The sequence below is a fragment of the Gasterosteus aculeatus genome, chromosome Y, assembly GCF_964276395.1.
Source record: "Gasterosteus aculeatus chromosome Y, fGasAcu3.hap1.1, whole genome shotgun sequence".
Lineage (NCBI taxonomy): Eukaryota > Metazoa > Chordata > Actinopteri > Perciformes > Gasterosteidae > Gasterosteus > Gasterosteus aculeatus.
In genome coordinates this window covers 21,272,294-21,298,335 of record NC_135709.1, presented here as the reverse complement: position 1 = coordinate 21,298,335, position 26,042 = coordinate 21,272,294, and the positions used below count along the sequence as shown (strand labels likewise).

Genomic DNA, 26,042 nt, shown 5'->3' with positions numbered 1-26,042 from the left:
GTCAGGGGTGATAATCAAAAGTTCTTTTCATGGGCTTAGTTGGGGGTTCGCTGTCTTGTCTTGATTTAAGAGTTAGGTAAGGGGGGAAGCAGGATCTGCCAATCAGGCAGACACGAGTCTGACAGGATGGGGAGTCAGTTTATGTCCTGGCTGAGGAATGTAAGGTCTGCGGGTCAACTAGAAGATTTACCAGCCAAAGGGGGGTTAGAGACACACCAACACTATTCAACATACACACTCTGTTTACGATGTTTACGTTAAGTCAGGAGTCTGGACATTGGATGTGACCGGATCTTAGATGCGAGGGGTGGAAAGTCCTCCTCTACGCCAGTTTAGGGCCAATAGAAATATTTCCTTCTCTGTCTTTCAAGGGTTATAAAACATGATGTTCTTGCTGATGTTAGTTAGTTGTTCTTCCGGCCTGTGTGCTGCCTGAACTGCTCCTGCCTTTGCAAACGCAGCGCTGATACTTGACCTGTGATCTGACAAATAAATTTCCCAGAACGAGAGAAGTCATTCGGCTGAATTTTTGATAACCCCGACCAGGCTCCAAATCTTGAACACGTATTCTTACAATTTGGTGACCCTGACGTGATTTGCTGACCTGGACAAAGAAAGACGGGGACGTCCGTTTTCCGGACCGAGCTGAAAGGACCGGCGGCGTGGTTCAGCATTGACAACAGGCGCGCAAACAGAATCAGGTGAGCAGACAACCTTTTGTTCTAAATGAATAAAATGTCTGTGATTGGATACTTCTAAAAAGATTTGTTGTCAACTGCAGAATTCGTCTCTGTCCATTGACTGAATAAGGTCGTTATAAGACCATTAAATTTAAAACTAAATTTGAAAATTTCCTTTTGATCACATGTAAAGTATAAGCACATACTCACACTGAATTCAACGTTAGGGAAAGTGAATAAGTGTCCATAGGTTTAGGGATTTAGGTAAAAATATATATACTCTTAGTCGGTAGAAATCCAAGTTGCAATCCGTGTGGTACGTAGATACCTCTGGTAACTGCAGTCCCACGTTTGCATGCAGTGGACTGGCAGTTTAGAATAGTGTAGGGGTTTAGGTTTAGGGACTTAGGTAAATATATGAAGAGTTTAAAAAGGAATGACGGGGCTCACTTGAGTTCCCTGAGGTCGACTCTTAGTCTGTAGAAATCCAAGTTGCAATCCGTGTGGTACGTAGATACCTCTGGTAACTGCAGTCCCACGTTTGCATGCAGTGGACTGGCAGTTTAGAACAGTGTAGGGGTTTAGGTTTAGGTTTAGGGACTTAGGTAAATATATGAAGAGTTTAAAAAGGAATGACGGGGCTCACTTGAGTTCCCTGAGGTCGACTCTTAGGCTGTAGAAATCCAAGTTACAATCCGTGTGGTACGTAGATACCTCTGGTGACTGGGGTCCTACGTTTGCATGTCGTGGACTGGCAGTTTAGAATAGAGCAGGGATTTATGTTAATCTTAGTCTGTAGAAATCCAAGTTGCAATCCGTGTGGTACGTAGATACCTCTGGTCCTGCAGTCCTACTCGTGTGATTCTTGGACTGGCAGGTTAGAATATTAGATGAAGAAATAAGGACACAGGGAAAGATTTGTTGTTTTTCATACTGGGAAATGTGTGGGTGGTTGGTGTAACTCCTGGTGTTTTACCGAACCAGGAAGCTGGGCGTATCAGGACTTGAAAAAGGACTGAGAATCCGACAGTGAAAAGTGTTTGACCGGATTACACATCTGTGGGATATGTATTAAAGGGTAAAAGGGAAAATCATAGTTAAATGATGGTGGTATAAACACGAGAGAAATAAAACAATACGAGTGAACTGGTGTTATAAGCCTCAACAATCGAGCGCTGTATTCCTCTAATACAGTAGAAGGTTCTTGATTGGGTTCACAGTATTGGGCATTGAGTCCTTTCTCTTGTGTTCAAAAACCACGTGTGAATAAATAAATAACCTGTGATGAAAATGGAGGAAACCATAACGATATGGGAGAGGTGTAAAGAAGGCACTCTGGGTTTCGCCCTATTTAAGACTTATAAGAGACATATGGATAAAACCCTAGAAAAAGATAGGAAATGTGTAACAAAAATATGTGAAGTGGGTTGCACAGATGCAGGAAAGAGGAATGTTTGGAAGGGAGACAGATTCTCAACCAAGCGCATGCGCTCCTTGCCGTTAAAGGGAGATTTTGTGGAAAAGAGAAGAAAAGTGCAGAAAAGGCAGATGAGTTCTTAGTGGACTGTAGAACATTTCTGGGAGAAATAAATGCGGTATTCGTGAGTAAGACGGCAATGCAGTTGCCGCAAACCAAAGCAGGAGAAGAGAAAGTGCATGAGACCGGTTGTAAATCTAGTGCGCCTCCTCCCTACTCGACAGGCCCATATGCGGAGGCTAATCGGTTGTTAAATGAACCACATCAGATGCCACTGAGGCAAGGGAAAGCTACTAATCCAGGAGAATCTCAGGTTTTGGTAGTTCAAAAAGGGTTGTTACAGGTAACCCCATATCCACATGAAGAGAATGATGGGGTGGAGAAGGTTTCTGCTTTTCTCTCAGAGACGGTACAATATTTGGAGGACAGGCCCCAGCCGGAGCCTGTCGATTGGAGTAATACTAACACACCACAGGGTCACTCGACAGTCGTAAAGAAGCGGCAACCCGAGCACAGACCTATGACCTCATTTAATGTAGGGGCAGGAAGAGTTGCAGGAGAAGAAACTTTGTTAGAAGTCATAGCCCAGGCAGAGCGGCAATCAATCACCCGGCGTGGACAGGATGAGCGGGGGAGGCAGGTTGAGTCAGAGGAAGATGAGCCTGTCCCTGCAGATGATTGGGACGAGGAATTTCAGGAGCATGGAGCAGCGCTAGAGTAAAGCAGAGAGAAGGTGAACCAGGGCAAGAGTGAAGCCAAACAGATGACCCAAACAACAGCGCCATCTCAGGGGGAAGGGCCACCTCAATATGACCCTTATCCAGACCCCCCTCCCTTCCCATGTGCGCCAGCCTGCCAGCAGCCACAACAGGCCGTGTACACTCCTCCACAGGCTTACTATCCCCAACCTTATGCCCCGCAACCACAACACATGATGGGGGCCCCACTGTACGGTGGCTTCAGGCAACCGAAAAGACAGTGGGGAGGGGGAAATCGTGGCCGAGTTCCAAACAATGGAGGGCAGTTTAGACAATGACAGAATACTTGTTTCAGCTGTGGGCAGCTTGGACATTGGTCCGACGCATGCCCCCATCCACCTCAGGGTCAGAGGCCTCAGTCCAACCCAGCTCAATACCCTTATGATATCTATCCACCACAAGCACCACATACACTACAACAGGGTAATAGCCTGCGGCATCAGGCCCCAGGTCATCAGCAAATGCCATAGGGGTGCCCAGATCCAACGGCTGACGGTAACCTGTTTCCAGAACCCATGGTGACTCTGACAATCAACGGAAGAGACATTTTGTGTTCCCAAAATATCATTATGCAAATGACGAAGGGATGCATCACTGTAACATTCCCGGATGGGACACAGCAACGATGTGCCACACCCCACTCTTATGGCCACCATTTGCTGCAAGCTGAAGTTCAACAGACGCTGAATGACGAAGCAGAGGTCTGGTGGGGGAGAGTGGAGGACTATGATCGAACTGTTCTGCATGAGACTTTCCGCCGTTGGGGCCCATGGTCCAAGGTATTACACCCGACTGAACCACCTGCGGATCCTCCTCATTGCACGATGAACTATTCGCTGTCTCCTGATGAGAACTATGACACCCTGTGGAGTGGACTTGAGTTTGAAAGCGAGGTCCATGGACATCCTGTTGTTAAGGTCCGAGAGATCTATGTGGGGAAACAAGGTGTGGCAGCTGCGGTGGAACTAACCTCTGAGTTACAAGTTCTATATGCGCTACAAGAGACCTCTGCTCCTCACATCACCTTGCTCATCCAAAGCGGAGGAGAAGCCAAGAACATGGGGCCGATGGTTAAAGCGGGGGTTGATGCCACGGACTGGGTGCCCACTTAAAATGTTAACTTACATTACTCTCAGGCTAATGACATGTACCATATTGCACATACCTCAGAAGTAAAACTTATACCAGAGAAACACCTGCTAAGCCGCACACATGGTAGGGAAAATACTGACCATGAGAACACACAGCTCATGCTAGTTGATTTTCCTGATACATTTTGGACAAAAGGGGGAGCTGATGTGGGATTGATTCCAATGGCCCCAGTGGTAATTGAATTAAAAACCGGAACGGTCCCAATTTACCGTCCTCAGTACCCCTTAAGGGAGGAACAAATCGCAAGGATAGAAAAAACAATTGAAGGGTTGCTGCAGGCAGGTGTATTGGAGAGGACGGGGTCCCCCTGGAATACCCCGATTAACCCGGTCCCTAAACCCGGAAAGCCTGACTATAGAATGGTGCATGATTTGAGGCTCGTCAACAAAGTTGTAGTACCAGCTCACTATGACACCCCAAATCCTTATACAATGTTAATTGCAATAGGCCCTGATAAAAGATGGTTCACCTGCATTGACCTGGCGAATGCTTTTTTCTGTGTCCCTCTAGCTGTGCGCTCGAGACAAATGTTTGCGTTTACGTATAAGGGGCGCCAATATACATATAAGCGGTTACCACAGGGTTATGTGGACTCACCATCAATTTTTAATTCAATCAATCATCAATTATTTTTGTTCTGAGGACCATTTTGGCCGAGTTGGAACTACCAGAAGGAGTTGTTTTACTACAATATGTGGATGACATCCTGCTAGCAGGGACTAGTTCAGAAACGATTATGTTCGCTACCAGAACGGTTCTGCAGTGGTTACAGGAAAACGGCTTCAAAGTGTCTAAATCGAAATTGCAGATTGGGAGACAGAAGGTGAATTTTCTGGGGAGAATTGTGTCACCATCAGGGCAAGCTATGACTGACGCACAGAAGTCGTCCATTTTGCAACATCCTCGGCCCACGACGGTTAGAGAAATGATGAAATTCTTAGGACTTGTAACATGGAGCTAGAATATTATACCTGATTTCTCGGTGCAGGTGGCTCCCTTGAGGGCGCTAATATTGGGTGCAGGCTATAAAAACTACTCAAAGCCTTTGGTGTAGACCCGGGAGGCAGAGACTGCATTTATTGCCACCAAGCAGGCCATGGCCAGCGCAGCCACGTTTCACCCCCCTGACTACTCGAGACCCATCCATCTGGATGTTGATGAAAAGAACGGATTTGTGAATTCCGTTCTGTTTCAAAAGGGGGAGGGTAACACAGATCGTAAGGTTTTGATGTACTATAGTGGTAAGCTGGATAACGTGGAAATCGGGCATCCCTTGTGTGTCAGAAACGTAGCTGCTATTGGAAGAGCGTTGATTAAAACGGCCCATATAACAATGGAACACCAGACTGTTGTGCACACATCGCATGGAATAGTTGCGTTCTTACAGTCAAACGCGTTCACACTTTCCACGGCAAGACAATCAGCTTTGCAAAGCCTATTGACCAAAACACACGGTCGAACGCTCCTCCTGGAAGGTTTCCCTACCCACTGCAGCCCAGGTAGAACCAGGGACTGGGCACACCCCAGCCTCCACCTCCCCATATGTGGTGACCACAGCAACAGATACCACTTGCTCTGATGGAGACAGAGTTCTGACGAGCCCTAAACAACTGACTGGTGACACACCAACCCCTGCTGCTTTCCAATAGCTTAGATAAGCACCCTCAGCCTCCACGGTTTACGACTCACATTCCAGGTAGAAAAAGGGAGACTAGAGATTATAGAATGCTGAGAGTGTCAGCTGAAACTAGACTTAAACCCGTAGGGAAGGTTGATTAAAAAAGGGGAAATCAGTCATTGAAAATTAAGAGATAAGGTTGTGTAGGATTTAAATGAGGAATGAAGGTGATAAGGAATTAGGAGAGTTGTTGTTTATATTGTCCATTTTTTAGATTAATGTTCGTAGTTTTTCGAATTTTCTCCTAAATTCAGAGATGGGCGGTAAATTGTTGAGTGCTGCTATTGAGTGTATAGTGCACGATACACTTGATACAGTATCTTGATGATGGAAGCAAATGTCTGATCAAAGGAACATTTATAGCACCAGTACACGAAATATGGAAACTTGTTACAGACGGTCATCCTGTAATGTTCAACAGGTAGTACACCCTTACATTTGGATACGCTAACCATGAGAGGTTGGTGATCTATCAGTAATGAATGAATGGATTGGATCAAACTGAGCATGAGCTGAGTTTTATCTGCAAGTAACAGACATGTCTCCCACCCTCTGCTTTGCTTTTGGGCTGAAGAGCAATAAAAGTGGACATTAACACTGAAGGCTGGACTTGGAAGTTTCCAAGTTGAGGGCAAGAGGTATTTGTTGGTATGCGTTGATCCTTTTTCTAGGTGGGTGGAGGTGATCCCCACAAAATCAGAAAGAGCAGCAGACGTAGTAAAATGGCTGACCAGAGAACTAATACCCAGATTTGGTATTCCAGAAGTCATACGATCGGATAATGGTTCACACTTCTCGAACGCTGAACTACAAGAAATAGAGAAAACGTTTGGGATCAAACATAAATTTGGGGCAGTTTATCATCCTCAGTCTCAAGGGCTAGTTGAGAGAGCTAACAGAACCATAAAAGAAGGTTTGGCTAAAGTCTGTGCTGAAACGAAGCTGACGTGGGTGGCAGCCCTGCCAATAGTGCTGTATGGGATAAGATCATGTCCTAACTCTAAGTTAGGGATAAGCCCCCATGAGGTATGAACGGGAAGAAAGATGCCTTGTCCGTTAACAACCACTTTGCCTACCACTGTCAGCCCATTGCAGTACCAACATGTGGAAACATCTGACTATATGAGAATGTGTAATAATACTGTGATGAGTATCTCTCAACAGGTGACAGAGATCCTTTCTGAAGAAGAAGGAGAGTGTGCACCAGTGGAGGTGGATGACTGGGTACTACGTAAAGTAGCCAGATTCAGTTGGACTGATCCCCGCTAGGAAGGTCCATACAAAGTTGCAGAAGTAACCACGCACTGTGTGATAGTGTGCCGAGAGGGGTACCTGATCAATACAAGTTAACGGATCAGATAGCGGCCGGATGGGAATCATTGTTCCCTTTTTATAACTGTAAACAAAAATGTGGATCGACTAAATTATGTACATTTCAATATCCAGCGGCTCACCAATATGACGAGAGATGCTCTGGAAGGGGTGCACAGCCAACTATCGGCCACCTCATTGATGACTTACCAGAACCGGGTGGCTTTGGATATGTTATTAGCTGAAAAAGGAGGAGTGTGTGCGATGTTTGGCCAAGCGTGCTGCACTTTTATCCCCAATAACACCGCCCCAGATGGATCCTTTACTAGAGCATTACACGGACTAAGAGCCATGTCTGTTGAATTAGCTGAACACTCTGGTATAGACGGCACCGTCGGTAATTGGTTTGGTAAATACTTTGGACAATGGAAGGGCTTCTTCCTGTCAGTTTTTTTTCCTTAGTAATCGCAATAGTGGTTTTTGCCCTTTGTGGATGCTGCTGCATCCCCTGTATCAGACAACTATGTCTCCGATGCATCACCTCTGTAATAGATGCTAAAATACCCCTGCCATACCAGATAGCTTTGTTACATGAGAGGATCCAATTGTTAGGGCCGGAGGAGATAGGTATGGTAAGAACCGACTTCGAGGGACCTGAAGAAGAAATCCTTTTAGGTTCAACATTCCTGTCCGCGTGATCTGCTAACTGTTGCACACATCATATATAGTGGATGCATACACGTAGATGGTGTGATATTTCTTGGCTAGGATGTATTCTGTGTCTATTATACTCGGTTTAGATTTTTTGTACTGTTTAGGGATTTCCATGACTGCTGCATTCACCCGTATTCACTGATATAGATATTTAGCGTTTAGATTGGTGGTTTCTTTTGATTTTTTTTTGGTTTACATAATGAATTATGTAAAAAGGGGGAATTGATAATCAAAAGTTCTTTTCATGGGCTTAGTTGGGGGTTCGCTGTCTTGTCTTGATTTAAGAGTTAGGTAAGGGGGGAAGCAGGATCTGCCAATCAGGCAGACACGAGTCTGACAGGATGGGGAGTCAGTTTATGTCCTGGCTGAGGAATGTAAGGTCTGCGGGTCAACTAGAAGATTTACCAGCCAAAGGGGGGTTAGAGACACACCAACGCTATTCAGCATACACACTCTGTTTACGTTAAGTCAGGAGTCTGGACATTGGATGTGACCGGATCTTAGATGCGAGGGGTGTAAAGTCCTCCTCTACGCCAGTTTAGGGCCAATAGAAATATTTCCTTCTCTGTCTTTCAAGGGTTATAAAACATGATGTTCTTGCTGATGTTAGTTAGTTGTTCTTCCGGCCTGTGTGCTGCCTGAACTGCTCCTGCCTTTGCAAACGCAGCGCTGATACTTGACCTGTGATCTGACAAATAAATTTCCCAGAACGAGAGAAGTCATTCGGCTGAATTTTTGATAACCCCGACCAGGCTCCAAATCTTGAACACGTATTCTTACAGGGGTCACAAACGCAGAAATCTCCGAGGCACGAGGGGTTAGAGGCACTTGCCAATACCCTTTCAACAGGTCTAACTTCGTGACAAACACCGCGGAGCCGATGCTGTCGATGCAATCTTCTATTCGAGGTAACGGATAAGAGTCTGGTGCAGTAACACCATTAACTCGCCGATAGTCTGTGCACAACCGGGATGTGCCGTCTGGTTTTGGGACTAGGATACAAGGTGAACTCCAAGCACTGTTACTGGCTTTGGCCATGTTGTTTTTTAACAAGTACTCAATCTCCCCTTTCATCTTCTCCCTCTTAAACGCATTTACCCGGTACGGGTGTTGACGGATGGGGGTCGCGTTTCCTACATCAACATCGTGTGTCAAAACCGTGGTACATCCAGGTACGTCATGAAACAAGGTGAGGTAGGAGTTAATCAAGGACACAAGCTCTTGAGACTGCTCACATTCCAAATGTTTCAAAAGGGATGGTAACTTTCCCAACATTTCTGTATTACCCATACATTCACCCGGTTTCACTGCATGTCTTAACTCCAGACCGTCCTCCGGGTCATCCTCCAGGTACGCAGCGCAACAGTGGCCACTGAAGAGACAGCGGGCTGGATGGGCTTATTGGGGAGAGTGTTAGAAGGACCTCGTGTACGGTATGCTTTCAACATGTTAATGTGACATGTCCGTAACGAACGCCTACGTCTGGGGTCTTTATTACATAGTATCGCTGAGCTTACTATCAATCACATATGGACCTGAGAAACGGGCTGAGAGAGACGACCCTGGAACGGGCAACAATGCTAGAACTAGCTCTCCCGGCACAAACGAACGGTCAACCGTCCCCTTATCATAACGCATTTTCATACGCTTCTGTGCAGTCGAGAGGGACTCTTTAGCTATTGCGCAGGCTGCATGTAGCCTCTCCCTCATCTGGCTAACGAAGTCCATCACATTCTTAGGGGCACTGACAGACGTGGGGGACAAAACGTTTTCCTTCAGAACCTTCAACGGTCCTCTTAGTGTATGTCCGAACACTAAATCAGCAGGGCTAAAACCTAACGACTCTTGCACTGTTTCCCTACTAGCAAACAACACAAATGGCACTCCCTCATCCCAATTTGGATTATCCATACAGTATTTTCGGAGCATCGATTTGAGGGTCTGGTGCCACCGCTCGAGTGCTCCTTGGCTTTCCGGATGATACGCACTCGAGACCTAGTGAGTAATACCCAATTCTTTTAGAGAGGTTACAAACAGTTTTGACATAAAATTTGAACCTTGATCTGACTGAAGTACTTTCGGTAAGCCAAATGTAGAGAAAAACTTGATCAGGGCCTTAACTACAGTCTTGGCTGTGATGGTACGGAGGGGAATAGCCTCCGGATACCGAGTAGCACTAAACATCACTGTTAAAAGGTATTGGTTACCACTCCGCGTTCTTGGTAAAGGACCCACACAATCCACGATTACCCGTTCGAACGGTTCTCCCAGCACAGGAATCGGATGCAGTGGCGCCCGAGGGATGACCTGGTTCGCTTTTCCTGTTAGTTGGCATCCATGACAGGTATTACAAAATTCCACAACATCTGACTTTAGACCTGGCCAGAAAAAGTGGCGAAGGACTCTGTCATAAGTCTTTGTTATTCCTAGGTGCCCAGCCCAAGCAGGGTCATGTGCTAGGGATAACACTTGCTGTCTGAATGGTTTAGGGACGACCACCTGCTTGACAACCCCTAAACCCCGAACGTTACCCTGCGCTGCCCACCTGCGCATAAGAACGCCAGCCTCCATGAAGTAAGACACCTCTTTTGTGTTTGCTTCCTCAGAAATCACTACACAATCAAAACATTTCTTCAGACTAACGTCTTCCTTCTGAGCCTTAATCATACTCTGTGAGGTTATCGATGACAATATATTGTGTAATTGGAATTCACTTCCACTCTTACCTATTGCAGTTTTCATTGAAGTGGAAATACTGGACTGGGCTGGCTCCACGTTCACACGCTCAAGAATCGAGTCTGACAGGTCCACCTCGTCTCCCAACCTACGGGACTGGGCCCGTGTAAGCACACAAGCTGGGAACACATGAGGGTAAGCCTGTACTAAAATGTCGTCCGTAGGTTCCAGGGTAGGTGTGTCCACCACCTCTAACATGGGTGTTACATGGCCACCGGCAATGTCATTCCCAAGCAGAAATGTGACTCCCTCCACCGGCAGAGTTGGTACCACGCCAACACGAAAACGTCCCGACACTAGTTTGGACTTTAACCAGACCCAATGCAGTGGTACAGACATGGGGGTTGCTCCGAGTCCTTGTAGAAGGACGTTTGACCCACAGTATGACCCATGGGACCAGGGCAGGCTGTCTGCTAGTACTAAAGACTGCGCTGCCCCCGTGTCACGCAGTATGGTGACGCTCATTTGGCCAACTGGTTCCCCTGTAAGGGAAAACATTCCCACCTGACACAAACGAAGCATACACCTGATCTGGCTTCTCCCCACCCTCGTTTGTATTATTGCTGTTTGTCTGAGACATGGAATGTATTAAGTTCATGCTTTTCGATCGCACCGGTGACGGTGCTTTCTTGTTTCTCAGAACCGGACACACCGCTATGAGGTGACCGGGACGATGACAATAAAAACACTCACGTGTCTCCTGTGCAGATCTGGTCTCACCCAGAGAAACACGGCTGGCATGAGATGCTGTTGTAGGCGTTGTTGGCGGTCGAGCCTCTTGTCGCGGTGCCGTAAATATTATTTTGTGGGTCAAAGCGTACTCATCCGCTAACACAGCGGCTCGAGACAATGTCGGCACTTTCTGTTTGTTTAAATGCACCACAATTCTGTCAGGTAGATGGTTTTTAAAATCTTCTAAAAGGACCTGCTCCCTTATCTCAGCAAACGTCTTGACCTTGCTAGCCGCACACCAGCGATCGAATAGTGTCTCTTTATCCCTGGCGAACTCTACAAAAGTGCGGGTCTGAGGCTTTTTGTGGTTCCTAAAACGTTGTCTATATGCCTCTGGAACCGACTCGTAGGCCCTTAACACAGTTGCTTTAACTATTTCGTAATCCCCACTCTCTTCTAGAGAGAGAGACGCCACAACCTCCTGGGCTTTGCCAGACAGTTTGCACTGCAGGAGGATGGACCAAACCTCCCGTGGCCAGTGCAACGCCGTAGCCACACGCTCAAATGCTGAAAAGTATGAATCTACTTCAGCCTCCCGGAAAGGCGGCACTACCGCAATATTCTTGCTCACCTCAAACCGACCGAGGTTGGGAGCTAACGGAACCCCAACACCAGCCTCTAACTCGAGCTGCCTGATTCGCACCTCTTTCTCTGCATCTATTTCTTTCTTTCTAAGTTCAAATTGTCTGTCCTTTTCCCTCTCCTCTCGTTCCATCTCTAGGCGAGCCAGCCGGTACTCGAGCCTAGCCGCAGCACTTCTGGACCCAACAGAGGAACGAGGCGAAAGGTCGGCCCTAGGTAAAACCACTGGTGCAGCGGCCCCCAGCCCCTGTTCATCACCCAGCAGTGCACCCACAGTCTTTTCATCCCCAGACTCTTCACCTGAGGCCTCACTGCCCTCGTCCATCCCCTCACAAACCCCCTGGTGAACCAACCCTTTTTTTAGCTTTCAGCTCTAACATCTCTGCCTTGAGGGCCTGCCTTGGGACGGAGATTTTATAATGATCGGCGACGGCGAATAACTCTGACCTGCGCATCCCTCCCAGCTGGTCAAGGGATGGAGCTGCTAGAAAAACAGCCAGTGCTGGAGCAGCCATTCTAGTAGGTACACACGCCACCACCACTACTACAAACCAAACTAGCAACTTGTTGCTGAAATCACACTACAACACCACACCTTTGCACCAGCACCCACCAGGACCTCGTGCTCACAGGGAAGTCGGGAGATTGACGATCCCGGACGAGCCCCCACTTGTTACGTCTCCCTTAGTCTAGGTGTAAGGGAGCGCAACCCCCGCAAACATGAGCCCTGATGAACGCGGCGACCAGAGGTATGGGGTCGTGGTGTGAGTGACGACTACTGACACAGGCAAACGGTGTAAACAAAATAGGAGGTTTATTCTCTCCTTAAAAGGAAAAACCAAACAAATGTTCAGGGGAAAAGGGGCTGGGCGAGACCAAAGCAAAGAAACAAGCAAAAAGGGTGAACACTTCCCTAACTGACCTAATCCCCCCCCCCCCCCGCCCCCCCCTTTACTCTACCTCGGGCACGGATGAGGCCCGCTAACCAAAGTACAGGGAGTGGTCCGCCCAGGTCTTGCCTAGTGTATCTAGACAGGCAGTCAGCTACGGGTGGTGTATACCCATGGGTCTCTTCCCTAACAATACCCCCCCCCCCCCCCCCCCCTGCAACACAGGAAGAAAAATGTTTAACTCAAATAACAAACAGTATACAAAACAAATGTAACATACACACTAACCCAAAGAGCCCACGCTCTCTCTCTCTCTCTCTGAACAAGATACTCACAAACCCCAACGACGGAAATAAACACAGAACCATGAGAGAGGACACCAGCGAGCCACCAGAAGCGCTCTGCCATCAGGAATCAGGATCAGGAATCAGGAAACATTTATTAGCCAAAATATGTCAAACATACAAGGAATTTGTCTTGGCGGTTAGTGCGCGACAGTAGACAGACAAGACAAGACAACAGTGCACAGGTAATAAAATAAAGTGGAATGAAATGCTAATGCAATGGGTTAGTAAGAATAAGGCTAAGGCTATGGGTTAGTATAAAACAGGGGAATAAAGTTAAACAAATTTTAAATATTAAAAAGTTGAAAAATATTAAGCCTAAAGTGCACTAACAAACAAGTAACAGACAAGAGACAAAGTGACAAGTGACAAAGTGATGAATTGCAGTTAAAGTGACATGTGCAGTATGAGGGGGAGTGACCGGTGGAGTGTTATAGTCAGGCGGTGGGAGACCGGGCTCTGTTGATGAGCCCGACTGCCGACGGGAAGAAACTGTTCGTGTGGCGGGAGGTCGTAGTCCTGATGGACCTCAGCCTCCTGCCAGATGGAAGAGGCACAAACAGTTTATGTCCGGGGTGGGAGGGGTCGACCGCGATCTTTTTAGCTCGCTTCAGAGACCTGGAAGCGAACAAGTCCTCCAGGGACGGCAGATTGCAACCGATCACCCTCTCTGCAGAGCGGATGACACGCTGAAGCCTGCCCTTGTCCTTGGCTGTGGCTGCAGCGTACCAGACGGTGATGGAGGAGCAGAGGATGGACTCGATGATGGCCGTGTAGAAGTGGACCATCATCGTCTTTGGCAGGTTGAGTTTCTTCAGCTGCCTCAGGAAGAACAACCTCTGCTGAGCCTTCTTGGTGATGGAGCTGATGTTCAGCTCCCACTTGAGGTCCTGGGTGATGATGGAGCCCAGGAAACGGAAGGAATCCACAATAGTGACGAGTCACACAGGGTGATGGGGGAGGGTGGGGCTCTGTTCCTCCTGAAATCCACAACCATCTCCACTGTCTTTAGAGCGTTGAGCTCCAGGTTGTTCTGGCTGCACCACGACACCAGATGGTCAGACTCCCACCTGTAGGCGGACTCGTCCCCACCAGAGATTAGTCCAATGAGGGTGGTGTCATCCGCAAACTTCAGGAGCTTGACGGACTGATGACTGGAGGTGCAGCTGTTGGTGTACAGGGAGAAGAGCAGAGGGGAAAGAACGCAGCCTTGGGGGGAACCGGTGCTGATGGTCCGAGAGGCTGAGACATGTTTCCCCAGCTTCACGTGCTGCTTCCTGTCAGACAGGAAGTCTGTGATCCACTTGCAGGTGGAGTCGGGCACGTGCAGCTGGGAGAGTTTGTCCTGCAGCAGAGACGGGATGATAGTGTTAAAAGCAGAGCTGAAGTCCACAAAAAGGATCCTGGCGTAGGTTCCTGGGGAGTCCAGATGCTGGAGGATGTAGTGGAGGGCCATGTTGACAGCATCGTCCACAGACCTGTTGGCTCTGTAGGCGAACTGCAGGGGGTCCAGGAGGGGGTCGGTGAGGGACTTCAGGTGGGACAGGACTAGCCGTTCAAAAGACTTCATGACTACAGAGGTCAGGGCGACGGGCCTGTAGTCATTGAGTCCTGTGATCCTGGGCTTCTTGGGGACAGGGATGATGGTGGAGGCCTTGAAGCAGGCTGGTACGTGGCATGTCTCCAGGGAGGTGTTGAAGATGTCAGTGAACACCGGTGACAGCTGGTCAGCGCAATGCTTCAGGGAGTGAGGGGAAACGGAGTCCGGACCGGCTGCCTTACGGGGATTTAGTCTTCTAAAGAGCCGGTTAACGTCTCTCTCCAGAATAGAGAGGGTCGTTGCTGGTGGGGGAGGGGAAGGTGATAATGATGAAGAGGCGTGAGCACCTGATGGGCTGGGGGAGGGAGGGGAGGGGGACTGCAGCAGGTTGGTGGAGCTGTGGGGGATGGGATCAGGACATTGTCTTTCAAATCTGCAGTAGAACTCATTGAGCTCGTCTGCCAGGCGGAGGTCATTCATGGAGTGGGGGTTTTTTGGCTTGTAGTTGGTGAGGTGTTTGAGGCCTCTCCAGACCGAAGCAGAGTGATAATCAAAAGTTATTTTCATGGGCTTAGTTGGGGGTTTGCTGTCTTGTCTTGATTTAAGAGTTAAGTAAGGGGGTAAGCAGGATCTGCCAAGCAGGCAGACACGAGTCTGACAGGATGGGGAGTCAGTTTGTGTCCTGGCTGAGGAATGTAAGGTCTGCGGGTCAACTAGAAGATTTACCAGCCAAAGGGGGGTTAGGGACACACCAACACTATTCAACATACACACTCTGTTTACGATGTTTACGTTAAGTCAGGAGTCTGGACATTGGATGTGACTGGATCTTAGATGCGGGAGGTGGAAGGTCCTCCTCTACGCCAGTTTAGGGCCAATAGAAATATTTCCTTCTCTGTCTTTCAAGGGTTATGAAACATGATGTTCTTGCTGATGTTAGTTAGTTGTTCTTCCGGCCTGTGTGCTGCCTGAACTGCTCCTGCCTTTGCAAACGCAGCGCTGATACTTGACCTGTGATCTGACAAATAAATATCCCAGAACGAGAGAAGTCATTCGGCTGAATTTTTGATAACCCCGACCAGGCTCCAAATCTTGAACACGTATTCTTACAATTTGGTGACCCCGACGTGATTTGCTGACCTGGACAAAGAAAGACGGGGACGTCCGTTTTCCGGACCGAGCCGAAAGGACCGGCGGCGTGGTTCAGCATTGACAACAGGCGCGCAAACAGAATCAGGTGAGCAGACAACCTTTTGTTCTAAATGAATAAAATGTCTGTGATTGGATACTTCTAAAAAGATTTGTTGTCAACTGCAGAATTCGTCTCTGTCCATTGACTGAATAAGGTCGTTATAAGACCATTAAATTTAAAACTAAATTTGAAAATTTCCTGTTGATCACATGTAAAGTATAAGCACATACTCACACTGAATTCAACGTTAGGGAAAGTGAATAAGTGTCCATAGGTTTAGGGATTTAGGTAAAAATATATATAATCTTAGTCGGTAGAAATCCAAGTTGCAATCCGTGTGGTACGTAGATACCTCTGGTAACTGCAGTCCCACGTTTGCATGCAGTGGACTGGCAGTTTAGAATAGTGTAGGGGTTTAGGTTTAGGGACTTAGGTAAATATATGAAGAGTTTAAAAAGGAACGACGGGGCTCACTTGAGTTCCCTGAGGTCGACTCTTAGTCTGTAGAAATCCAAGTTACAATCCGTGTGGTACGTAGATACCTCTGGTAACTGCAGTCCCACGTTTGCATGCAGTGGACTGGCAGTTTAGAACAGTGTAGGGGTTTAGGTTTAGGTTTAGGGACTTAGGTAAATATATGAGGAGTTTAAAAAGGAATGACGGGGCTCACTTGAGTTCCCTGAGGTCGACTCTTAGTCTGTAGAAATCCAAGTTACAATCCGTGTGGTACGTAGATACCTCTGGTGACTGGGGTCCCACGTTTGCATGCAGTGGGCTGGCAGTTTAGAATAGAGCAGGGATTTATGTTAATCTTAGTCTGTAGAAATCCAAGTTGCAATCCGTGTGGTACGTAGATACCTCTGGTCCTGCAGTCCTACTCGTGTGATTCTTGGACTGGCAGGTTAGAATATTAGATGAAGAAATAAGGACACAGGGAAAGATTTGTTGTTTTTCATACTGGGAAATGTGTGGGTGGTTGGTGTAACTCCTGGTGTTTTACCGAACCTTGAAAAAGGACTGAGAATCCGACAGTGAAAAGTGTTTGACCGGATTACACATCTGTGGGGATATGTATTAAAGGGTAAAAGGGAAAATCATAGTTAAATGATGGTGGTATAAATACGAGAGAAATAAAACAATACGAGTGAACTGGTGTTATAAGCCTCAACAATCGAGCGCTGTATTCCTCTAATACAGTAGAAGGTTCTTGATTGGGTTCACAGTATTGGGCATTGAGTCCTTTCTCTTGTGTTCAAAAACCACGTGTGAATAAATAAATAACCTGTGATGAAAATGGAGGAAACCATAACGATATGGGAGAGGTGCAAAGAAGGCACTCTGGGTTTTGCCCTATTTAAGACTTATAAGAGACATATGGATAAAACCCTAGAAAAAGATAGGAAATGTGTAACAAAAATGTGAAGTGGGTTGCACAGATGCAGGAAAGAGGAATGTTTGGAAGGGAGACAGATTCTCAACCAACAGGCGAGCAGCTGCAGGACCATCTTAGGATGGCGATAAGAGGAAAAGACCAAGCGCATGCGCTCCTTGCCGTTAAGGGGAGATTTTGTGGAAAAGAGAAGAAAAGTGCAGAAAAGGCAGATGAGTTCTTAGTGGACTGTAGAACATTTCTGGGAGAAATAAATGCGGTATTCGTGAGTAAGACGGCAATGCAGTTGCCGCAAACCAAAGCAGGAGAAGAGAAAGTGCATGAGACCGGTTGTAAATCTAGTGCGCCTCCTCCCTACTCGACAGGCCCATATGCGAAGGCTAATCGGTTGTTAAATGAACCACATCAGATGCCACTAAGGCAAGGGAAAGCTACTAATCCAGGAGAATCTCAGGTTTTGGTAGTTCAAAAAGGGTTGTTACAGGTAACTCCATATCCACATGAAGAGAATGATGGGGTGGAGAAGGTTTCTGCTTTTCTCTAAGAGACGGTACAATATTTGGAGGACAGGCCCCAGCTGGAGTCTGTCGATTGGAGTAATCCTAACACACCACAGGGTCACTCGACAGTCGTAAAGAAGCGGCAACCCGAGCACAGACCTATGACCTCATTTAATGTAGGGGGAAGAAGAGTTGCAGGAGAAGAGACTTTGTTAGAAGTCATAGCCCAGGCAGAGTGGCAATCAATCACCCGGCGTGGACAGGATGAGCGGGGGAGGCAGTTTGAGTCAGAGGAAGATGAGCCTGGCCCTGCAGATGATTGGGACGAGGAATTTCAGGAGCATGGAGCAGAGCTAGAGTCACAAAAACCACAGTCATCTACTCCGATGGAGCGCCATGAGACAGGGGGTTAAGAGGTAATAGGAACAGATATTATCAGGGGAATGCAGCCAGAGCAAATGTGCATCAATGTAATGATTTGAAACCTAAGTCAAACGGGATGCTCCGGCCTCTCATCAACTACCACTGTTAACGGCTATTTGTAGAGACGGAAGTGAAAAAACAACATATGCGCCACTCGCATTGTCAGACCTAAGCATGATGAAGCTCGCATTACCTAAAATAGAGAAGGGTGGTGCAGCGTGGATTCGTGGGTTCCTTGCTCAGTGTGCGGGTAGTGTTCCCGGTTTGGGGGATCTTAGAAGAATTTTTGTGGCGTGTGCCTCACTAGCTGACCTCCAGAAGTTAGAGGGGGAAGCCAGGACCTCTGACCTCCCTGACGGGGAGCCTCTGGCAAATTGGGTGTCAGTGCTCTGGCCAAAGCTCAGACTCCAATATCCTGTGAAGGTGGCTACCACAGAACTCACTTATGTTCCCCCACACGACAGTGAGGGTGGAAATAGTTATTTAAGGAGAGTCAGAGAATTATGGGACAACAAGTTAGGGGAAGATGTCATGGATGATCACAGAACCAAGCTTCTTTTTCGCGGCGCCATAGAGTCAGCTGTCTCGGAGACAATGAAGACCCAACTAAGAGGAATAGTGGGGTTGTCTGACATGAATTTTGATGCTTGGTCCTCACAGATTAAACACTATGTGGACCGGAGCAAAGAAGAATATGATAAGGAAAAGGATGAATTAAACAATATTCAGTTACAATTGGCGAAAGCACAGCTGAAGGAAAGCAGAGAGAAGTTGAACCAGGGCAAGAGTGAAGCCAAACAGATGACCCAAACAACAGCGCCGTCTCAGGGGGAAGGGCCACCTCAATATGACCCTTATCCAGACCCCCCTCCCTTCCCATGTGCGCCAGCCTGCCAGCAGCCACAACAGGCCGTGTACACTCCTCCACAGGCTTACTATCCCCAACCTTATGCCCCGCAACCACAACACATGATGGGGGCCCCACTGTACGGTGGCTTCAGGCAACCGAAAAGACAGTGGGGAGGGGGAAATCGTGGCCGAGTTCCAAACAATGGAGGGCAGTTTAGACAACGACAGAATACTTGTTTCAGCTGTGGGCAGCTTGGACATTGGTCCGACGCATGCCCCCATCCACCTCAGGGTCAGAGGCCTCAGTCCAACCCAGCTCAATACCCTTATGATATCTATCCACCACAAGCACCACATACACTACAACAGGGTAATAGCCTGCGGCATCAGGCCCCAGGTCATCAGCAAATGCCATAGGGGTGCCCAGATCCGACGGCTGACGGTAACCTGTTTCCAGAACCCATGGTGACTCTGACAATCAACGGAAGAGACATTTTGTGTTCCCAAAATATCATTATGCAAATGACGAAGGGATGTATCACTGTAACATTCCCGGATGGGACACAGCAACGATGTGCCACACCCCACTCTTATGGCCACCAGTTGCTGCAAGCTGAAGTTCAACAGACGCTGAATGACGAAGCAGAGGTCTGGTGGGGGAGAGTGGAGGACTATGATCGAACTGTTCTGCATGAGACTGTCCGCCGTTGGGGCCCATGGTTCAAGGTATTACACCCGACTGAACCACCTGCGGATCCTCCTCATTGCACGATGAACTATTCGCTGTCTCCTGATGAGAACTATGACACCCTGTGGAGTGGACTTGAGTTTGAAAGCGAGGTCCATGGACATCCTGCTGTTAAGGTCCGAGAGATCTATGTGGGGAAACAAGGTGTGGCAGCTGCGGTGGAACTAACCTCTGAGTTACAAGTTCTATATGCGCTACAAGAGACCTCTGCTCCTCACATCACCTTGCTCATCCAAAGCGGAGGAGAAGCCAAGAACATGGGGCCAATGGTTAAAGCGGGGGTTGATGCCACGGACTGGGTGCCCACTTAAAATGTTAACTTACATTACTCTCAGGCTAATGACATGTACCATATTGCACATACCTCAGAAGTAAAACTTATACCAGAGAAACACCTGCTAAGCCGCACACATGGTAGGGAAAATACTGACCATGAGAACACACAGCTCATGCTAGTTGATTTTCCTGATACATTTTGGACAAAAGGGGGAGCTGATGTGGGATTGATTCCAATGGCCCCAGTGGTAATTGAATTAAAAACCGGAACGGTCCCAATTTACCGTCCTCAGTACCCCTTAAGGGAGGAACAAATCGCAGGGATAGAAAAAACAATTGAAGTGTTGCTGCAGGCAGGTGTATTGGAGAGGACGGGGTCCCCCTGGAATACCCCGATTAACCCGGTCCCTAAACCTGGAAAGCCTGACTATAGAATGGTGCATGATTTGAGGCTCGTCAACAAAGTTGTAGTACCAACTCACTATGGCACCCCAAATCCTTATACAATGTTAAATGCAATAGGCCCTGATAAAAGATGGTTCACCTGCATTGACCTGGCGAATGCTTTTTTCTGTGTCCCTCTAGCTGTGCGCTCGAGACAAATGTTTGCGTTTACGTATGAGGGGCGCCAATATACATATACGCGGTTACCACAGGGTTATGTGGACTCACCATCGATTTTTAACCATGTTCTGAAGACCATTTTGGCCGAGTTGGAACTACCAGGAGGAGTTGTTTTACTACAATATGTGGATGACATCCTGCTAGCTGGGACTAGTTCAGAAACGATTATGTCTACCAGAACGGTTCTGCAGTGGTTACAGGAGAACGGCTTCAAAGTGTCCAAATTGAAATTGCAGATTGGGAGACAGAAGGTGAATTTTCTGTGGAGAACATCCTCGACCCACGACGGTTAGAGAAATGATGAAATTCTTAGGACTTGTAACATGGAGCTAGAATAATATACCTGATTTCTCGGTGCAGGTCGCTCCTTTGAGGGCGCTAATATTGGGTGCAGGCTATAAAAACTACTCAAAGCCTTTGGTGAGGACCCGGGAGGCGGAGGCTGCATTTATTGCCACCAAGCAGGCCATGGCCAGCGCAGCCACGTTTCACCCCCCTGACTACTCGAGACCCATCCATCTGGATGTTGTGAAAAGAACGGATTTGTGAATTCCGTTCTGTTTCAAAAGGGGGAGGGTAACATAGATCGTAAGGTTTTGATGTGCTATAGTGGTAAGCTGGATAACGTGGAAATAGGGCATCCCTCGTGTGTCAGAAACATAGCTGCTATTGAGCGTTGATTAAAACGGCCCATATAACAATGGAACACCAGACTGTTGTGCACACATCGCATGGAATAGTTGCGTTCTTACAGTCAAACGCGTTCACACTTTCCACGGCAAGACAATCAGTCATTGAAAATTAAGAGATAAGGTTGTGTAAGATTTAAATGAGGAATGAAGGTCATAAGGAATTAGGAGAGTTGTTGTATATATTGTCCATTTTTTTGGATTAATGTTTGTAGTTTTTCGAGTTTTCTCCTAAATTCAGAGATGGGCGGTAAATTGTTGAGTGCTGCTATTGAGTGTATAGTGCACGATACACTTGATACAGTATCTTGATGATTGAAGCAAATGTCTGATCAAAGGAACATTTATAGCACCAGTACACGAAATATGGAAACTTGTTACAGACGGTCATCCTGTAATGTTCAACAAGTAGTACACCCTTACATTTGGACACGCTAACCATGAGAGGTTGGTGATCTATCAGTAATGAATGAATAGATTGGATCAAACTGAGCATGAGCTGAGTTGTATCTGCAAGTAACAGACATGTCTCCCACCCTCTGCTTTGCTTTTGGGCTGAAGAGCAATAAAAGTGGAGATTAACACTGAAGGCTGGACTTGGAAGTTTCCAAGTTGAGGGCAAGAGGTATTTGTTGTTATGCGTCGATCCTTTTTCTAGGTGGGTGGAGGTGATCCCCACATAATCAGAAAGAGCAGCAGACGTAGTAAAATGGCTGACCAGAGAACTAATACCCAGATTTGGTATTCCAGAAGTCATACGATCGGATAATGGTTCACACTTCTCGAACGCTGAACTACAAGAAATAGAGAAAACGTTTGGGATCAAGCATAAATTTGGGGCAGTTTATCACCCTCAGTCTCAAGGGCTAGTTGAGAGAGCTAACAGAACCATAAAGGAAGGTTTGGCTAAAGTCTGTGCTGAAACGAAGCGGACGTGGGTGGCAGCCCTGCCAATAGTGCTGTATGGGATAAGATCATGTCCTAACTCTAAGTTAGGGATAAGCCCCCATGAGGTATGAACGGGAAGAAAGATGCCTAGTCCGGTAACAACCACTTTGCCTACCACTGTCAGCCCATTGCAGTACCAACATGTGGAAATATCTGACTATATGAGAATGTGTAATAATACTGTGATGAGTATCTCTCAACAGGTGACAGAGATCCTTTCTGAAGAAGAAGGAGAGTGTGCACCAGTGGAGGTGGATGACTGGGTACTACGTAAAGTAGCCAGATTCAGTTGGACTGATCCCCGCTAGGAAGGTCCATACAAAGTTGCAGAAGTAACCACGCACTGTGTGATAGTGTGCCGAGAGGGGTACCTGATCAATACAAGTTAACGGATCAGATAGCGGCCGGATGGGAATCATTGTTCCCTTTTTATAACTGTAAACAAAAATGTGGATCGACTAAATTATGTACATTTCAATATCCAGCGGCTCACTAATATGACAAGAGATGCTCTGGAAGGGGTGCACAGCCAACTATCGGCCACCTCATTGATGACTTACCAGAACCGGGTGGCTTTGGATATGTTATTAGCTGAAAAAGGAGGAGTGTGTGCGATGTTTGGCCAAGCGTGCTGCACTTTTATCCCCAATAACACCGCCCCAGATGGATCCTTTACTAGAGCATTACACAGACTAAGAGCCATGTCTGTTGAATTAGCTGAACACTCTGGTATAGACGGCACCGTCGGTAATTGGTTTGGTAAATACTTTGGACAATGGAAGGGCTTCTTCCTGTCAGTTTTTCTGACCTTAGTAATCGCAATAGTGGTTTTTGCCCTTAGTGGATGCTGCTGCATCCCCTTTATCAGACAACTATGTCTCCGACGCATCACCTCTGCAATAGATGCTAAAATACCCCTGCCATACCAGATGGCTTTGTTACATGAAAGGATCCAATTGTTAGGGCCGGAGGAGATTGGAGAGGAGATAGGTATGGTAAGAACCGACTTCGAGGGACCTGAAGAAGAAATCCTTTTAGGTTCAACATTCCTGTCCGCGTGATCTGCTAACTGTTGGCTAGGATGTATTCTGTGTCTATTATACTCGGTTTAGATTTTTTGTACTGTTTAGGGATTTCCATGACTGCTGCATTCACCCGTATTCACTGATATAGATATTTAGCGTTTAGATTGGCGGTTTCTTTTGATTTTTTTTGGTTTACATAATGAATTATGTAAAAAGGGGGAATTGATAATCAAAAGTTATTTTCATGGGCTTAGTTGGGGGTTTGCTGTCTTGTCTTGATTTAAGAGTTAAGTAAGGGGGTAAGCAGGATCTGCCAAGCAGGCAGACACGAGTCTGACAGGATGGGGAGTCAGTTTGTGTCCTGGCTGAGGAATGTAAGGTCTGCGGGTCAACTAGAAGATTTACCAGCCAAAGGGGGGTTAGAGACACACCAACACTATTCAACATACACACTCTGTTTACGATGTTTACGTTAAGTCAGGAGTCTGGACATTGGATGTGACCGGATCTTAGATGCGGGAGGTGGAAGGTCCTCCTCTACGCCAGTTTAGGGCCAATAGAAATATTTCCTTCTCTGTCTTTCAAGGGTTATAAAACATGATGTTCTTGCTGATGTTAGTTAGTTGTTCTTCCGGCCTGTGTGCTGCCTGAACTGCTCCTGCCTTTGCAAACGCAGCGCTGATACTTGACCTGTGATCTGACAAATAAATATCCCAGAACGAGAGAAGTCATTCGGCTGAATTTTTGATAACCCCGACCAGGCTCCAAATCTTGAACACGTATTCTTACAATTGTCACTTGCTGAGAACTGTTGTTGGAGTTTCTCAGAGTACAGTCGTTTAGCGTCTCTCACCGCCTTGCTAAACTTGTATTTTGCCTCTGTGTACAAGTCTTTGTCCCCGCTCCTAAATGCCTGATCCTTCTGCAGGCGTAGTGTTCTGAGTTCCGCTGTGAATCAGAGTTGCAGAACCCCTCCTCTCAAAGATCTACAATGACAGGTCTTTATAGACCTGCACCAGCTGCATCCAATAATGAAGGGGAGGAGTCCAGGTCGGTCGTATCCAATCGGCTGCACCTTGGGTGAAGGGTAGCCATCTTGCCTGCAGATTTCCTGTACATGGAGAGACAGGACACAAACCAACACAAACACCCCCAAAACGTAACCCAGGCTTTTCTCAGTAACATTGCACAGCCATCTCTGTTTCTGATAATACATGTTTCTGTCCACACTAATTAAAGATTCACCATTTGATGACGACACAAGGAAACGTTTAAGAAGAGAGAGGCTCTATCGTCTGAGATAGTCAATACATATGAAGCTCTTTAATTACACACAGATACGAAAACCCATCACCATGACGACACATAAAAAGAAAGAGGCGAAGGAAGATGGGTTGGTATGCATCTCTGGTAAGTATTGAGGGCATTGCATCTCACCATACATTTGGCTGTAATCTTATGATATTATCCCCTCGTCTTATTAATAACTTGTAATTTATTTTGACACAATCTTCCAATCAGCTAAACCACATAAAACCAGCCCTCTAAGACCTGCATCATCTGAATACCAGTCCACCGTAGGGGACGGGGACAGTTCCCATTGAAACCATCCCACGGTGGGTTCAAGGAACCCAAAGAACGAGCCAAGCAATTAATTGTTAGAGAGCAGCGTTGTGCCTGCTGAGACTGTTTTTTTTATCCATCTGCTTGGTATGGAGCTCAGGTTACTATGCTTGACATGCTGCAAAGCGACTGCAGCCACTAATTGCTGCGATCTCGTGCGTCTTTTGGTCTTACTCGCAGGAAGAATCTATGGCACCGGAGGTAAGGCTGCAGGGCTGAGACTCTATAAAAGCAATTTCAGGTCGATCCAGAATGTCCCCATCGTGTACATGTCACGCGAATAACGAGGATACACACAAAACCAGGAATGAACCCGTTATTCGTTCAGTTGAATCCTCACTGGAAACCCATGCAACTCCATATTCAATTCAGTAACTTGTTTAAGTAGTTTCCCTCCAATGAATTGAGTATGGAAGTGCCAACTGGTCCTCAGCTTCTCTGTAGCACTGGGTTTGCATTTTCTCCTCATTCATATGGCAACAGATGCTCACAAGACCTGTGAAGCAGTCACATTCACCAGTGACATCTTCGTGCCTCCGTGTGTCAGCTAGTGATAGTATGTGATGTGCTGCCGTACTCCTGCCTATCAATATTTCCTCCTACTTGATGTGTGGATTATTTTCAAACGCTACTCACCGTCGCGTTTGATTGGAGAGTGGAAGTGAGGTTCACAGACCAAACAGCATCCCTTCCATGATGCTGAGCTTCACCATTACTATTATTATTTCACAAAATATCAACGTAGCAGAAGAATGAAAGTTAAGTGAATAGGCTGTTTGTTACAAAGCACTGTGCATGGTTTAAAAGATTGTGTTGAGTTCTTGTGATAATTAACTGCAATAATACATATGAATCCTGCATGTGTTGTTTTAAATGGCATTGACAAATAATAGAAACACCTCTTTGTACAATGCAATACGATTCAAGAACCACATCCTCCAAAATGATCATATATTCAGTTGAATCTTCACCTCTGAAACATCTTCATCAAATACTGAATATTGTAAACTTCATGAAGGAATAATTTATTGCAGGAGGGTTTTTGATGATTAGTTTTGGAAGGTTCTACTTTAGACCCTGGGAACGTGCTGGGAATGTGCTCATTCACTCAAATTTTCAAGGTAATTAACATTTTAAAATGAATGTCATTAAAACCAAATT

The 26,042-nt window shown here is 46.7% G+C and overlaps 2 long non-coding RNA genes across 2 annotated transcripts; both read left to right on the top strand.

Annotated features, from left to right (window-relative positions):
- Positions 1-13: 13 nt before the first annotated feature.
- On the top strand, positions 14-7,305 carry LOC144391295 (uncharacterized). The gene is made up of 2 exons (XR_013455207.1): positions 14-701; positions 6,910-7,305. It is a non-coding gene; the product is annotated as an uncharacterized LOC144391295 (long non-coding RNA).
- A 2,002-nt stretch (positions 7,306-9,307) lies between these two features.
- On the top strand, positions 9,308-12,750 carry LOC144390735 (uncharacterized). The gene is made up of 4 exons (XR_013454579.1): positions 9,308-10,344; positions 10,506-10,641; positions 11,960-12,036; positions 12,213-12,750. It is a non-coding gene; the product is annotated as an uncharacterized LOC144390735 (long non-coding RNA).
- The last annotated feature ends 13,292 nt before the right edge of the window (positions 12,751-26,042 follow it).